Below are 16,568 nucleotides of genomic sequence, written 5' to 3'. Positions count from 1 at the left end.
CTAACAGAGCCACATGAGGAGACATAGGGAATTTTTTAATTCTTTATTTTCAAAATTCTCCAGCTCCCCGAGGCAGCACTGTCCCTCAGGGAGCTTTTAAAGCGTGCACTTCCGTGCTCGCACTCATCCAGCCTCCACCCCGGAGAGCACGCATTTCATGTTGGCTGACCGTTAACTAGCCAGCCAACGTAAAATTCATATCGGGGCCCAATCGCGGGCGGCAGGTGGTTTCATGACCACCCCCGGGCCAGCCTGCCATGACCGACCGACGAGGGCAAAATTCTGCCCTTGGAGTCAGAGTTGCAGGAGGTTCCATCCCCTCACTGCCCCCACCCCTGAAATCTCAGGAGTCACCATCAGCACTACCCCCTTGACTGGCGAGGCAGGCAGCCCAATCACTCGGGTGAGTTGACGGTAAAGGTGAGGCCAGCATCAACAATTCATGCAGAATGTGTTGATGAGACCTGAGGGAGAAAGTTGGTCCCACTATGAATAAATTTTTGTGGTTTCAGTGAGCAGGTTGTGAGTATGTGATGTCACCACTGAAAGGTTACAGAGAAAACTCATTAACTCATCACTAGAAAACTATGCAATGTCTAATGTTATTATCCAGTATAGATTTTTTTTTAAAAAAGTCTACGTAGTGTTCTACTTTTATTTTATGAGATTTACCATAATTAAAGAGACTTGTGGGCACTTCTGCTATTTACTTTTTTGTTTAGCCATTGGCTCTAACCCTCATCACAAACTGACTCCCTCCCTCTCCCTGGCCTCTGTCCAAGGCAGAACTAGAATATTTGTAACCTTGGTGTAGCTGAATTTTCCCTTTGGTATGCGAGGGCGGGCACTGCATGTCCGTGCATAAAATGATGCGCGGTGATGTCGGGCGAATGTACCAACATCGCCGTGTGCCATCGCGATATTTCGCTGGGCGGGCGTGTGATGATATCTGGTGTGCGCCCACCATTAATTAGCGGGCCAGTTAAAGCCCTTGAGACCCAAATCGGCGCTGATTTTTCGGCGCCTGTGCAATCTTCGGGTCGTTGCACAGGCGCAAAGGGCAGGCGGGTAGGACACATTTGTATAAACCTCATCCACAGGCAGGATAAGAGGGCTCAGTGGGGTCATGAATGTGCACAGTCATGCATTTATTTATGAAAGTTTTTGAAACTTGCCTGTGTAATCTGTAGTGCTTCAAAACACATACCAGCTGCTTTTTCTGGGCTTTTAACCTTCAGGTCAGCAATCTGTAGGGAGGAATATTTTCTGGGCCTGCAGGTTTCAGGAAGCTTTCCCTAAGCCTGGGAATGGGAGCTGTACTGTCCACTGGAGGCAGCTCCTCTGAGGAGGAAGGGAGGGTTAGAAGAGAGAGGAGATGAGGACTGCACATTCAGACTCCAGGGGAGCCACCTTTGGGAGGACAGGTGCAGGCACAAGGGGCGTAGGACCAAGAGGTAGTCCAAGGTGGAAGGGGCCACAGAAGACACCACTATCCTGTCAGGGTATACAGGCGGTGAAGCAGCTACCTCAATATGTCTGAGGTGCAGTGCCGAAGGAGGCTCTGACTCCCAAGGGAGACAATCAACTAAACCTGTCAGATGATTGGGCCTGAGATCTCTGTTAACTGTGTGGGTGAACACCCCATGCCAGTGGCTCTGAAGGTCACAGCTGCCCTCAACCTCTATGCCTCTGGCTCCTTCCAGGGGTCGTGGGTGATCTTTACGGTGTCTCCCAATCAGCTGTCCACACTTTTGTCAAGCAGGTTACAGACGCTCTGTTCAGACGTGCATTGACCTTCATCCACTACCGCTAGGACGAGGCTAGCCAGACAGAGCGAGCCAGAGGCTTCATGGCCATTACTGGCTTCCCCTGCATCCAGGGTGCAATAGACTGCGCACATGTGGCCAGCAAGGCGCCAGCAGGTGAGCCCAGTGCCTTCGTCAACAGGAAGGGTTTCCACTCCATGAACATGCAGATAATGTGTGATCACAGGATGCAGATTCTACAAGTCTGTGCAAGGTACCCAGGCAGCTCCCACAACGCCTACATCCTCAGACACTCCCAGGTGCCGGCGCTCTTCAGTGCTCCAGCCCGGCTGGATGGATGGCTGCTGGGTGACAAGGGCTGTCACCTCAGAAGGTGGCTCATGATGCCTCTCCACCATCCAAGAACAGAGGCTGAGCAGCGGTACAATAGGAGCCAGGGCACCACAAGGGCTGTGGTGAAAAGAACCATCGGTCTTCTCAAGATGCACTTTGATGCCTGGACAACTCCAGTACCCCCCAGATCATGTGTCAGTGATTGTGGTTGCATGCTGCGCTCTCCACAATCTTGTGCTGGAATGGGGGGACACTGTGGACAATGAAGGCATCGATGCAGTGGCTGCGGCTGCACACTATGAGTCCAGCAGTGAGTCTGGGCATGAGCAGGCACAGGGTAATGCTGAGGGGGTAGACGCTGACCTGGGCATACTCCAGGGAGGCAGGGACACCCGGGAGTCTTTAATCCAGCAAAAAGCACAGATGGACCACTAGGACAAGCCTGGGCTGTAGGCTCGATACTCAACACCTAAGTGCAAAAATCTGCCAGGTTAGGAGCAGTAACTAAGGGCCTTGTTAATAAAACCGATTGTCCAACAAAGCACTCATTACAGTTATAGAAATCATAGACATGCAGAAGAAAAGAGGCACCCTCAGCCATGGTGCCATATCTGAATTTATTCTGTCAAGAAAACCAACTTATTCCAACAAAAAGAGAATAGTGTTACAAAACAAATCATAAGGACCTCATCTCGGGCCAACACAAAAGCACCAGTTATAAACCCGTGGTGTGCCTAAGGTGCCTTATGTTTACGTTTCCGGGTGCTACGTCTTGATGCTGCCCCATCACTCGGAGTGGCGTCTGAGACAGCCTGACTCTGCTGTCCTATTGGCCTCGATGACCTTGGTGGGCGTCCTCTGACCTGTGGAGCTGGCCTCACCTGGGAGGGAGCTGCCAGTTCCACAGCTGGCATCTCCCCAGTGGTCGCATCTTCACCAGATGTTACAGTCACTGGGAGAGAGGTGGAGGAGCTGCTGCCCTCATCTGGAGTGCCCGGAGAGGTGCCCGCAGTGACTACAGGCAGCTGCTGCACCAACGTGAGGTCACTTCGGACCTCCCTGCTCACCGTGAATGGATGGACACCAAACTGGGAAAGTTCATGTCCAAACCATCTCCCAAACTGGTACTGACCAGCTGAGGTTAATGCCAATGTGAGGGCTTGCTGGTCCGAATGCATTCCCAGGAAGCCCTGATGGGTCTCCTGAAGGAGCCTCTCCACGAGAGTTGCCATTCACTCCATGAAAGATGCATGGCCTTCGGACATGTGGCTCACTGCTTCAGCAATCATCCGCGTAGGCTCCTCCACCACGGAGACCAAGCGAAGCATAGCCTCATGTATCTCTCACAGTTGCTCCTGCACACCTGGTCACATTTCCTTCAGCTGCTGCATTGCGGATGACTCCAGAGGCACATCATCAGTCACCGACTGAGCATGTCTCTGGTTCCCTGCAGTCTTCCGACTGCTGGCGCCATGGGCACTCTCTGTCTCTGCCAGCTCCTCCAGCGACTGTGAAGTGCCCTCACCGCTGTGCCCCAAAACACAAGCTGATATTCAAATTCCCACCGAGGTGCTAATATCTGCGCTGGTGCCTGCCTCATAGAAATGGTGTGACGCTGGTGAGGCTTCAGGCCCCTCAGGTATGAGAGGGAGCCTCTGCTGCTCCTCCTCCCAGCCCTGCCCTGATGATGCTGAAAGGAAGAACAAGGACAGTGGATCAGTTAATGTGGAGACAACGTCAAAGTGTATCCCTGCCCCGAGATCATTATGCTCTCATCCTTCCATAACCAATGGTCAAGTCATGTTGCAAAATTAAATCAATTAACATTCAGCAGTGCCAGTGCTGTTGGGAGAACAATGCTGACCTCACTGTTGGGCATAAATACCTGGCCGTGGCACCCCAGCCTCACCAATACCAGTGGACCTTAGCACATGGCGCCTCTCCAGATCCAGGCCTCTTGCTCAAAGCGGCTAAGAATGGCAATCTGCGCTTGGCTGCCGCCAGTCCTCGCACGCTCTGCCGCGTTATGAGCATTCATCTTCTGAAAATGAGAGACGAGCATTGATTAGTGAAAATTGCACATGGACTCTCCTCGCGCACGGCCCACCCCAGCCAGAGTGGGACATTTCAGGGCTCCAGAGCCTCCTCACCCCGATGCTGCCAAATACTCACATAAAGATGCTGGGCCTGCTCCACACCCCCCCACCCCCTCCTTGGGCACATGCTGCCTTCATCACATTAGGTATCACAGGGTATATCCTTCCATAGCAAGGAAGCACGTGGATCACAGAGGGCAGCAGATGGTTTATTGCCACGCCAACTTGAAGCTCCCCTCCCAGCATGTCATCACCCTGACTTGGATATGTCCTGCAGTTCAACCACAGCTCCTAGGTGCAGCTCCTCCAGGTTGTCCCCACACCAGTCACGTGGGACTCAATGTAAGACGTGCTGCGGGGGCAGAACCCATCTCTTCATCGCCCTCTCAGGCTGACCTCAGCATAGGCAATATCTGCTGGCTCACCCAGCAAAGGACAAATGCTGTCGATGATTCAATGAAGTCATTACACTCAGACTTTGGCGGGGGTTGGGGGGGGTTGGTGGCAGCAGATGAGGTTAAGCTGACCTGCTGGGTTACATGGGTTACCTGATCAATGCCGACATGGTACTCACCGTGCCAGAGTGCAACAAGTCATTGAAGCGCTTGCGACACTGGATCCCAGTGCGCCGCATCACATTGCGGGAGCTCACCACCTCCGCCACCTCCTCCCAGGCACGTTTCGTCTTGTGGGGGGGGTCTCCTCCTCCCATCCTGGGGAACAAGCACCCCCCACCATGCTGCCGCCTCCTCGAGGAGGACAACAAGGCACTCATCTGAAATACGAGGGGCACACTGGCCTCCCACCCTACCCTCCAGCTTGGCCTGTCCCGCTGGCCTACCCTCTGGGCTGGCCTGCTCACCAGAAGCCCTCTGGTGAGCCCTTCCACTTGACATTGTGAGCATCCTTGCACAGGCTGCCGGCGCTTCAGATAAACAGGCCGCCGGGTCACTGTTGGACCCGCCGGACAATGCACTCCCACCGCCGCCCACCCACTCCTGCTATACTCGGGAGTGGCGCCTTAATTGGCCCACCCACGTAAAATGGCGGTGCAGACCTGATCGCAGGCAGCAATTGTGTCCACACCTGCCCATACCCACTCCCACACCACCCCACCCCCCCAGCCCCCTCCAGTCCCCTCCCCGGCCAAACAGAAAATTCAGCCCTGATTTTTAAATGCTTCACCCATGTTGGCTGTGTCTTCTGATGCCTCGGCTCCAAGCTCTGGAATTACCTCCCTAAACCTTTCCACCTCTCTTACCTTTATATCTTACCTTGATATATTGCGACAGTTTAATTACATAGTCTGGGTTTTCCTGTCCACTTCATATACAATTGCCCAGAGACCTGTTAGCCAAAGCCATCCTGTTTTCATGCATCTGATCCAACGTGCCACCAGCTACATAGGGTCTGTGACATCTGTGAACAGAAAAGGCAGCAAGGAGGCTCTTAAACCTAAAAAGACTGAAGAATCCTCATTGAGACATGTAGACTGCAAACTGAAAAACAGAAAGTAAAAATTACATTTAAATCATTGTCCAGTTAAACAAGGAAACTCATTGGGTACTATCAGACTAAGATTGAGACATAGAGATTAGATTAAGAAGGAGACATAAAAGAGGAAAACAAATGAACTATTTTTTTTTTAACAACACGCAACATTAATGCTCTCCTAAGGGAACGTGGCCCCACAATAGTGAAAAGTAAATTTTCAGGGCAGACTGGTTGTTCAGCAGTAATTATCACTTATATTGCACCATGATAAACATGGGTTCTCCTGATGGTATAAGCTCTAACCTTTTTTATCTGTCTAATGTGCAAGAATAGTGGGCAATTAACATAAGCTCAGACCATTGAAGTAATCTTTGTGCAGATTCTATCAATGAAGACTGTAGCAGCACACCCTGTGGAGGAATGGAGTTTCCCTGATTGTAACCATTGAGTTTCCTTGTTTAACTGCACTTGTACAGACAGCAGGATTTGCGATCAGTTTTACCCTGTAATAACAGAGTGCTGACAGCTTCATTATTACTACAGCAAAATCATGGCCACAAATTGCTTCTGTACTCCATTAACCAGGGAAGACTCATAACAACAGTCAGTCATATCTATCTTGGTTATCTTATACCTTTGCAGTCATAGTTTTGACTATATGTGATGCCAGTGCCTGACTGAGCAACAGAAGAACCCTCATTGCAGGGCTGGTACAACTACAGTTGGCAAAGGTCTGATTTAAGTAGCTGCAAATAATTGTTCCTGTCAATGGAAAGCCAATACAGCATTTCAAAAATAAAGCACACTGTAATCCAAACTTTTTTGGTTGTAAACTATTTGTTTTTAAAGAATTCTAAGAGAGAGCAGCTTTTAAAAAAACATGATATTTATTGACAGCAATTCATAAACATAAATCAAATGGTTACTCAATTTACAATGGATTAATATTCGACCCATTCTCAGGGAGACTTATTCAATATTAGATTGCATAAAGTCCCTATTTAAATTTATGGCACTGGTGATGCTAATGGGGCGAGGAGGTCCTTCTCCATCTCTTTCACATTTGTGCTCTGTTTACACTCTACTTCATTCATCTTCCTTCTGCCAGATACCTGCATTCTGTCAGTTATATAACAATAGTTTTCAGGTGTATTACCGATGCCTTCAGACAAATGGAAACTTAATACTCCAGACTCAAGATGCAGTTGCAGAATCATCCATCACTGTTAGTGTTCATGAGGTGCAGAATTTGCAGGCTCTGATTAGCAGAGACTCACAGAAATCATTGGGAAGAAATTTGGCCTTGGCTGGAGTGCTCGGCGGGGGTGGGCGAGGACAGTGTGAGGTCGATTGCCGCCTGCGATCAGCACCGGACCGTGATTCCATGCTGGTGGGTCAGCGCTGAGCATTGCCTGTGCGGGAGGGACAGTGGGGGGGTGGTGCGAGTAGGCCGAGCGCGAACCTCGCGCGTGCGTTGAGTGAGCGCTGCATAATCCCCTTGAGGCACGGAGTTGCCTTAGGGAGATGAAGAGAAATATATATATATATATAAAAAAATAACAAAAATAGAAATGTAATAAAACATGTCCCCATATGTGATGCTGTCACATGAGCAGAGACACATTATATGAAAAATTAAAGTTTTTATTATATTTTTATTTGATTTTGGGATCCTCATCCTGACTGTGGATGAGGTTTCCAAAAAATTGCAAAGGCAGCTTGGCCTTTTCGCCTGCCCCACCAACCGTTAGGTTAGATAGGCAGCAAGAAGTTTAATTTAATTGATTACTTAATGGCCTTAACAGGCCTTTTAATTGTTGGAGGGCGCGCAGCCAGCTCCGGCCCTCCCCCACCTACCAAACTATTGCATGACTGCATGTTGACGTCGCCATGCTCAGCCAACATCAACGCGCATCATTTCACGCTCGAGTGGGTCAGGTGCGTGCCCGGCCCGACGAGCCGGCCCATTGTTTTATTAACACGGAACCAAAATCAGAAAAGAAGATTGAGGGAGGGAAGAAGCAATTACTATTGAATTTAATATTAGAAACCTCTAGCCAACCACATCTGAATTATAGACAAGAATTAAAGTTGCGATTAAACGGAAAATGCTAGAAAAACTAAGCAGGTTTGGCAGTACCTGAAAGAGATTTAATGCTGGGATGCTGACAGTATTGGTATTGCTGGTCGTCAATCACTAAGATGTATGGTGGACAGTGTAACATCTTCCCTTGAATCTTTCATTGAATACATGGCCACTGGACAACTCGCCACCTTATCATCCTAAGTCCAACCAAATCTCATTGTGACTCCGGTCGGTGTATTTGAGAAACAGGTTTGTGTAGCTCTTGAAACAACCTGGAAACCGGCTTTAAGTCGCATAAACTCAGTCCAGAGCATTGTCCTACTATCCCCCTAATCTGAAATGACAGTGGGTGCTCTGATGACTAACCTATCACTTTTAATTTGTATGTGACTTTTTCCCCATTATTTGGCTTTTGCTTTGTTGCTTATAATTTTGACTAGCTGTGGGGAGTGGCTGAAGGTGGGAGAATTCAATGCCAGTTAGGAAAATGGGAGATTGACTTAATTTTAGCTGCCCTAAAGAAACTGCTGCCTTGAAGGAATAGTGACACAATGTGTTTGAATGTGGAAGCTTACCCTGCAGTATTTAGGTTGTGATCTTTTTCAGATGTAGTGGATGACTAGGGTTCATGGAGAAGTGAATTTGTGTGGCTTTAATCCAGCTCCCAGTGGATGCAAGTCTATTGCACCAAACTTCTCTCAAATTTGACTTTAATTGGCACTTAGTCAGCAATCTCACTCAGAGATGGCTAAAAGGAGAGAAAGCAACAGAAATGAAAATGTCACACAGTTGTGATAGAGTATGTTTCTCTCAGGCTGAAGTGAGGCAGAATATCACGGCAACAGAAGCGGTTTAATATTGCACCTGACAAATGCTCTGTTCAATTTGAGACGAGTGAAATAAAATCAGAAAGGACACAACATATCTGTTAGTATTTGAAAGATAACATGTTGGGTGGCACACTGTTTAATTGATACAAAATGGAAAACTTTTCTGTTATTGACGGGCACCTGAGTCTCCTCACTTCAATGATCAAATGTTTACACAAACAATCTACAGAAGAAGCAAATCAGTTATTAACTGTGCCAATGGAGATGATCATAGACAACGAAAATTAAATAATAAAAGAAAATATTATTTTTGCATTCACCTTCAATTCTGCAACAGTTTTCATTATTTCAAAGTAAATTTAATCAGGAAATCCTGTAATTGTCAAAATCAGTAACCCCAATTATTGGATTTGGAAGAATACCATTGCGTGCAATTGAGTATGGTTTACAGCAGGTGAGACAACCAGAAATAGCTTATGTAGGTCAGAGACAAAACACAGGTAAGTTGGGGCATCAATGATGACTGACATAATAGAAGCATGTAGTATCACATGACTTAATGGTGCACCATTCATATTGATCTCAGTCTCATACAGAACCCCTTTGGCACATGAATACAATTTGGATCCTAATGCAGAATTTGAGATCAACATTCTAGCAGTCTGAAGCCACAGGCAACTGTCAGATCTAGTGACACGCAGAGTATTAAAGGAGTATCCCTGCACACAGGCAATAAATATGACAAAGTATGTATTGTTCAATTAACAGAGTAACGCTGGCTTATTCATTATGAAAGATTGTTTCTTTCCTTTGCACCAGCTCAATAAATCTGACAAAGGTACCATTTGTTGGCATTCGAGGATTTGATGTCTGCATGTTTCTTCACTGAGGTAAATTGATGCAAATTACACTGAACAGTGTTAGAATTTTGTACTAACAATTCAAAGCACCAAAGGGACATTAAGTGAAGCTGCATTGCTGAATATAGATATTTTCAGCCAGTGTAGACATACACAGCTCTAAGCAAACACAGCGATGCCAAGCAACAGAATGAAATCACCAAACGTATTTTTTTCCACCAAAGCTAGCCATGCATAAATATATTTAAGGTCTCTTAATCACTGGGGTCAATTTCAATGTTAAACATGACACAAACTGTTTAATATTGGTGCATTATTACATGATAAAATGATCAGTTTGTTTCTGTTGTGTATGAAGAGATTAATTATATAGAATAATTGATTTAGATTGATCCAATTTTGCATCTTTAAAAGCGCTGGGGAAGAGAGGGGAAGTGGGAGTAACTGGTAGCTCTTAAAGAGAGCCAGACCAGGCACAATGGATTGAATGACCTCCTTCTGCACTGCATGATACTGCGGTCTTGATTTTCCTGATAGAACCAACAATAGAGCCAAATAGCCACCCTAACCGTACACATGCTGGCAGTGAGGCCACTTCAGAAATCTTCATTCATGGAACTCACTGGGCAGGGTCATGATACTGTAGATCCAATCAGAGGGCTGGCATCTTGAGCCTCAGCAGTAACACCAGGAGAGGTGGGTACTGCTGAGGCAGACCGGGGACTGCGAGGGCATCTCAAATGGGGGCGCCCTCTCTGACTTGAAGACTCTAATTTGGCCAACCTAACCTTCCCCACTCTTGCAGATCAAGTATAATAAAACTACTCTCTTTCTTTGTTAAACCCAGGGAAACCTGTTTGATTGTTTTTGTTTATGATCACAGCATGTAAATAATTAAACATTCACTAAATTGGCAAGTATGTCCTTTTCAAAACAAAAATAACCTATTGCAGTCAAACAAGGTGAGAAAAAAGAGGGGAGGATTCAACCCCAACTCATCTGCTCATAACTGTAGTGTTAAGGAAGAAAATGTTGACTGATTATTTATAAATATATTGCTTAGGAGTGTTATGGGGAATATTCCTTGGCTTATCCCTGAATTAAAGGGTGGAATCATCCCAGATTCGCATTAAGTGAAGTAGCGGGCAGGAAAAACGATGTTTTACCCGTCGGCTGCATTGGCGGGTTTTCACATCCTATCATCCCAAACCCATCGCATTAGTTATGCATTTCCGGGAAACACGTCGCTTCCATGGCAGACAGGCTCTCATTTGCCAGCCTTGCCATCACCTCGCCCTTCATCATGCCAGGCACCATATTTAAGCTCCAGCCGCGTGCATACATCTCAGTGCTTCCAGCCCACACCTACTGCAGGGAAGATGCCCACGAAAGGCTAAAAGACTGTAGTGCCCAGGTTTAATGACGCATCACTGGAATGCCATGTGGACGCTGTGGAGGCCTGCCATGTTTTCCCCTACTCCCACTCTGGCCGCAGGATGGGCAGCAGCATCACCAATCCAGCATTGCAGGCCTTGGCAGCAGTTGTCAGTGCCAATGCTGCGCTATCTGATGCAGGTAGACGATGAATGATCTCATCTGTACAGCCAGCGTATGGCAACCATCTCATCACTCTAAACTCACACACTCAAGCCCATCACACATTCACTGGGATCTCACTCACTGCCAGCTCAAGGGACATCAGCACCCATTCTTACACACACACCCTCATATGTCCGTCTGGCCTCATCTCCTCTGGAGACTGCCTCCTCAGCCCTCACCATCCTGAGGCCACTTGCACAGATCAACATGTGCCCCCACACACACCCTGAGATAACCTCCTTACCCAATACAGCTCTCGTCCTGTAGCCTCTTCCCTTGACTGAGGCCACTTCTCTACTTCCCTAAGCAAGCACTTGTCCTGAAGCCGTTGAAAAGCCACTTGCATATGGCTGATCTTACAGGTGGAGACCTGCTGTGAGTCCTCCTAAAAGTGATGTGGTGCTGTCTGTGAAGCCTGGCGCTGATGACTGTGAGTGCTGTCCGAAGCAAGGCAGGCAAACAAACCTTGAGATCCTGAGTGAAGTGCAGCTTGCCAGGTGCATGTCGCTTATGTGCTGTTGTGAAACATGTCAATGTGTTTTCCTGCTAATGTGGGCAGGCGATCCATCATGGGGAGTGATGAGTCCAGCGCCTGGTCTTATAATAATACGCAGTAGTATCATAATGAGGTTCCTGTCTTCTGATGATGGGAAATGCAACCTGCCATCAGTTGGTGGAGTGGATGATTGCAAACTGGTTTCATGCCTTTGTGAAACTGATTTTTGGCCTTCTCGCCATGTTGTCGGCTCACACCACCGAGCACATCTGGCGCCAGTGGGCATTGAAAATCCTGGCCAAATTTTCTGAGTCAATCAATATCATCATTGAATATTTTGGCCTAGAAATTGAAACACATTGGAATTGGGGTGTGATGTGGTGCAAAGCACAGTGCACACACTCAGGGCTGAATAATACAGTTGCTCTTCGATGGCGGGGTCCACACCCAGAAGTTGGCGGTATTCCGACTTTTGAGCCTGCCGTGGGTGTGTGCCTGATAATACACTAATTGCCACGGATTAGTGGCAAAGGTGGCTTGCAGACCATCATCCCACTCAAAGAGTGCTAGAGGGCGGGATGTCCAGTCTCGGAAGCTGCAGGGCACCAGGAACAAGGTAATGGGTAGCATTTTGAAGGGCCCCCTGGCACGTGACAGTGTCAGTTGACCCATCAGACGATCAATCAAGTGTATCTGCTATACATAGTGAAGATTTGTGCATCTTTCAGTCTGATAAGGTAAGCCAATTTAAATTTTAGCCAAAATAAAAGGAAAATACTGCAGATGCTGGAAGTCTGAAATAAATACAGAAATTGCTGGAAAAAACTCAGCAGGTCTACCAGCATCTGTGGAGAGACAGAGTTAATGTTTCGAATCTGTAAGACTCTTCTTCAGATCTGAAGAGTGGAGCAAACTAGAAGGTCAGGGATAGGTGGGAGCTCAGGAGAGATTGACAAAGATGTCATGGACACAAGACAAAGTGAGTAGTAATGATAATGTTAAAGACTAAGGCAGGTGTTAATGGTGACATAAAGGACAGACAGTACAAATTGTTAATAGTAGAACAAGGGTCTTGGCTCCCTGAAAGCAAAATAAGAGCAAATTACAGACTGGCCCTGTGCGGGAAGGAATTGAGAAAATAATATCAAAATAGAAGGCAGAGTTTATAGTCTGAAGTTGTCATAACTTCTGAGCTCCCCAGTGTTAGATTTGGGGAGTACACCAAAGATGCACTGGGGAATCCCTCTCTGAAATTCCCAGCTAATGGTTTGCATGGCAATTTCCCAGAAATGCTTTCTTCCTCTGGGCAATTGCCCTGCACTGGGAACTATCTAAAAATGTGACTTAAATCACAAATTTGGATGGTTCTGCTAGGATTACACCAAAAGCTACCCAGAAAAAGTTAGAAGAATCAAAACCTTTTCTGACTTCTGGGTAACGATTGTAAAGACACAGGCCAACACCCACGGGACTCCCCCAACACCCTCAACCATCCCCAATCTCCAAAATCTCCACCCCTATCCCTGTGACCTCTGACCCCTCACCCCAACCTCCCACTCCCTCAATCACAACGCCCCCCCACCAGACTCTGACTTCCCCCACCCACCACGGCCTCCTCCTGGCCTGCCAATTTCACTGGCTCTTTAAACTTACCTGCTTTATACAATCTAATGCCATAAAAAGGCTGGGGGGGGTGGGGGGGGGGGGTAGCCTCCTTGAATCCACTGGAGCTGCACTTCACTGGGACCTGACAGGAGTCTTTCGATGCAGGCCCCAAGCAGCTCCAGTGAATAGAAGTATCAGTGTAATTTTCAAGGGTAGGTAAGTATGCATTTGTTTCTTCTAATTCCTGTGAGCCATCTCTTTCCGACGCTAGTTGGAAGTTACGACTCAAGTGCCTAATCCGAAGTTGAAGTTCTGCTCCTCCAGTTCCCCAAAGCAAACTAAAAGAATGGCAATTTATCTCCTGGTTAGGCACTTCACAGCCTTCCGCACTTAACAATGAGTTCAACCAATTCAGACCATGAACTCTGCCCTCTATTTTGATATTCTTTTCCCAACACCCTCCAATCACAGGGCCAGTCTGTAATTTGTTTTTATGTTTTGCTGTCAGAGGTCCAAGACCCTTATGCTGCTATTAACACATTCTGCTATCTGTCCTTTGTGCCACTATTAGCACCTGCCTTAGTCTTTAACTCTATTGTTACCACTTCTTTTGTCTTTTGTTGATTACATCTTTGTCAAATCTTTCCTGAGCTCCCACCTGTCCCTGACCTTCTATTTTGCTCCACCTGCTCCATCCCCGCTCTTCAACAGTAAAAAACACATTACATTTCTACCTCACTTCAGCTTTGAAGAAGAGTAATATGGACTCAAAACATTAACTCTGTTTTTCTCTCTCCATGGACGCTACCAAACCTGCTGAGCATTTCCGAGCATTTCCTGTTTTTCTTTTAAATTTCAGCTTAACCCTAACAACCATGTCAAACTTTATAGGTGGCAGAAGTTATAAAATTCTTCAACTGTCCTACCTTTTGGCATTTAGAAGTTGTATATTTATTACATATTGCCATGCATAGATATCTGCACCATTGGAGCAAGGGAGAGGCATTCTAGAAGGGGCAAAGCTGCCCCCAGATTCAGTGAGGCTGTCCTTGGTGCCCTCCTGCATGCAGTATATGATAGACATCACCAGATCATGGCAAGCACTCGAAAGAGGAGGAAGCCCAGGCAGACACGTGCTGCATGGGAGGAGGTAGCCAACAAGGTCAACAGTGTTGAGGTGGTGAGGAGTGCTTAGTCCCAATGCCAGAAAAGGCTTAATGGCCTCCTGAGGTCAGTTGCAGGGAACTAGATATATACTTGTGCACCCTTGGAGCGGCATAAGTTTGCCTGCACCGCCACTGAGGTTTCTGGGTTCCTCCTGACCCTTGGGGTCTGGTGCTGCTCTGATCCCTTCCTGAGGAACCACAGTGTCCTGAGCCTCCCTGTGTTCCCTCCTTCCTCTCACCCTTCTCCTCCTCCTAACCCTTCTCTCCTCCTTATGGGAGGTGGTGTCTCCAACTAAGACAACAAGCCCCACATGTTTCAGACACTTTTTGCCCCTCACTGCTGGGTAACTTACAGGAAAATAATCTATCAAAAGAGCCCTCTGAATCAGAGGAGAGCTCTTCTCATGAAAAATGTCCAAAATGTTCCTCTGTCCACTCAAATGAACAGTCCCTGCAGCCAACAGAGTTTGAGCTGCAAAACTGAGACTCTGGTCTCAGTTGCAGGTTTAAAACCCGTCCAAACAAGCTTGCCCTTAAAAAAGTGGATTCTTCACCTGTCGTAAATCTTGCCTTGGGGGCGTATTATTGCCTTCTGACTGTATTATTGCAGTGAGATGGATAGCTAATTAGCTTAACTCCTTTTAAACTAATATTTAAATAACACAGGCAGGTTCCTGACTTTTTGACCCTCTAACCTGCCAAATTATTGGAAACTGGCATGATGACATGTAAATGGCGTCCGACATCCTCACGTCCCATAATACGCTCCACAAAGTGGGAAACACTCCTGATCTTGGAGCGTAAAACTCAGCCCTAAGTGTGGCTGTGGTAGGATCATCAGCAAATTGGTCCATCACCATAGTACAGGTGAGGTATGGACGCAGTCACAGCTATAGAGGCAGATTGATAGTTGGGCCAGGAGGAGCAATGAGAACAGCCAATGAAGACATCAACCAAGAGCCTCAGGAGAGTCAGTGGGAAGTGGAGAAGCAATCAGGAGGAAGCTGAGCAGTGGCCAATAATGGTCCGTGGTTTTAACCTGGAGCTGGGAGCATTCATCTATATCGCACCTTTCATGAAATCTTAAAACTGTTACAATCAACTTGAAGTACATTTTAAAGTGTAGTCACTAATGTAATGTAGGAAATACAGCACAGCAAACTCCCACAAAGAGCAATATGATAATAACCTGATCAGCTGTATTTGTGATGTTGGTCGAACAATAAATGCTGGCCAGAACACTAAGGAAAGCTCCATGTCCTTCTTTAAAATAGTGCCATGGGATTTTTTATGTTCGCCTCAGGGGGCAGTCATGACCTTGTTTTAAAATTTAACTTGGAAGCAGGTACCTCTCACAGTGCAGCATTCCCTCAGTACTGCACTAGTGTTATGCTGGATCCTGGACACAGATTGGAAGTGGCTATAGGGGCTGCCAAGGGCCAATGTGGGCTTTTTAAGAGGCTCATCTTTGTTTTCTGGGGTTCACCCCTGTTGTTTTCTTGAACATTAGGCCATTTAGCCCTCACCTCTCACAGCCGCTCACTCCCATCCTACTCCCCATGCCCATATGTGCCAACTCATGCCAATCCATGGCCTCCACTCACCCCAGATCACCTCTCATACCCTCCATGCCCCCACCCATCCCCATGGCCCATTGTAGTCACTATGCTGACTTAGTGCTAACTCATGTGACCACTCACCTCCCTTTGCACTCACGTCCTCCATGCCATCTCACTCACTACCCACCACAGACAATCTCAGGAGCCATGCTGAGAGAAAATAAAATGAAGTTCTAAGTGTCCAATAGACTTCGCTACGTGTTCCTGATTCTGGATTCCATGGTAAATTCTCAAGAATTGCTTTAAATTATAATATTTCCTCAGGCTGTACAGCAGCAACAGGAAAAGAATTGTGCGGCACTGAGGAAGTGCTGAACTGTGATTACCAGGTGGGTGAGGCTAACTTGTGGCTTTTTCAGGTACAAGTAGCTTAGACCAGTTTAGGTGCATTTGAACTCCTGAGAGTAATCTACAGCAAATTATAGATTTTTAAAAATCAATATTTATTGTTTCAAAAACACTGGTTTTTGTGTGTTTTTCAGTTTTTAATTTTATCAACAGCACAGTGGGAAAGTCAGGGGGAACAATCAGAGCTAAAAAAAAAACAGGGCAAATGCAGAACATATCAGTAAAAAGAGTTATTGTTTTGAATGAAGCAAGAGACTATTAAGAAACAGT

This window comes from Carcharodon carcharias, chromosome 5 (genome assembly GCF_017639515.1).
Source record: "Carcharodon carcharias isolate sCarCar2 chromosome 5, sCarCar2.pri, whole genome shotgun sequence".
NCBI classification, from domain to species: Eukaryota; Metazoa; Chordata; class Chondrichthyes; order Lamniformes; family Lamnidae; genus Carcharodon; species Carcharodon carcharias.
Note: the sequence above shows the minus strand (reverse complement) of the source record.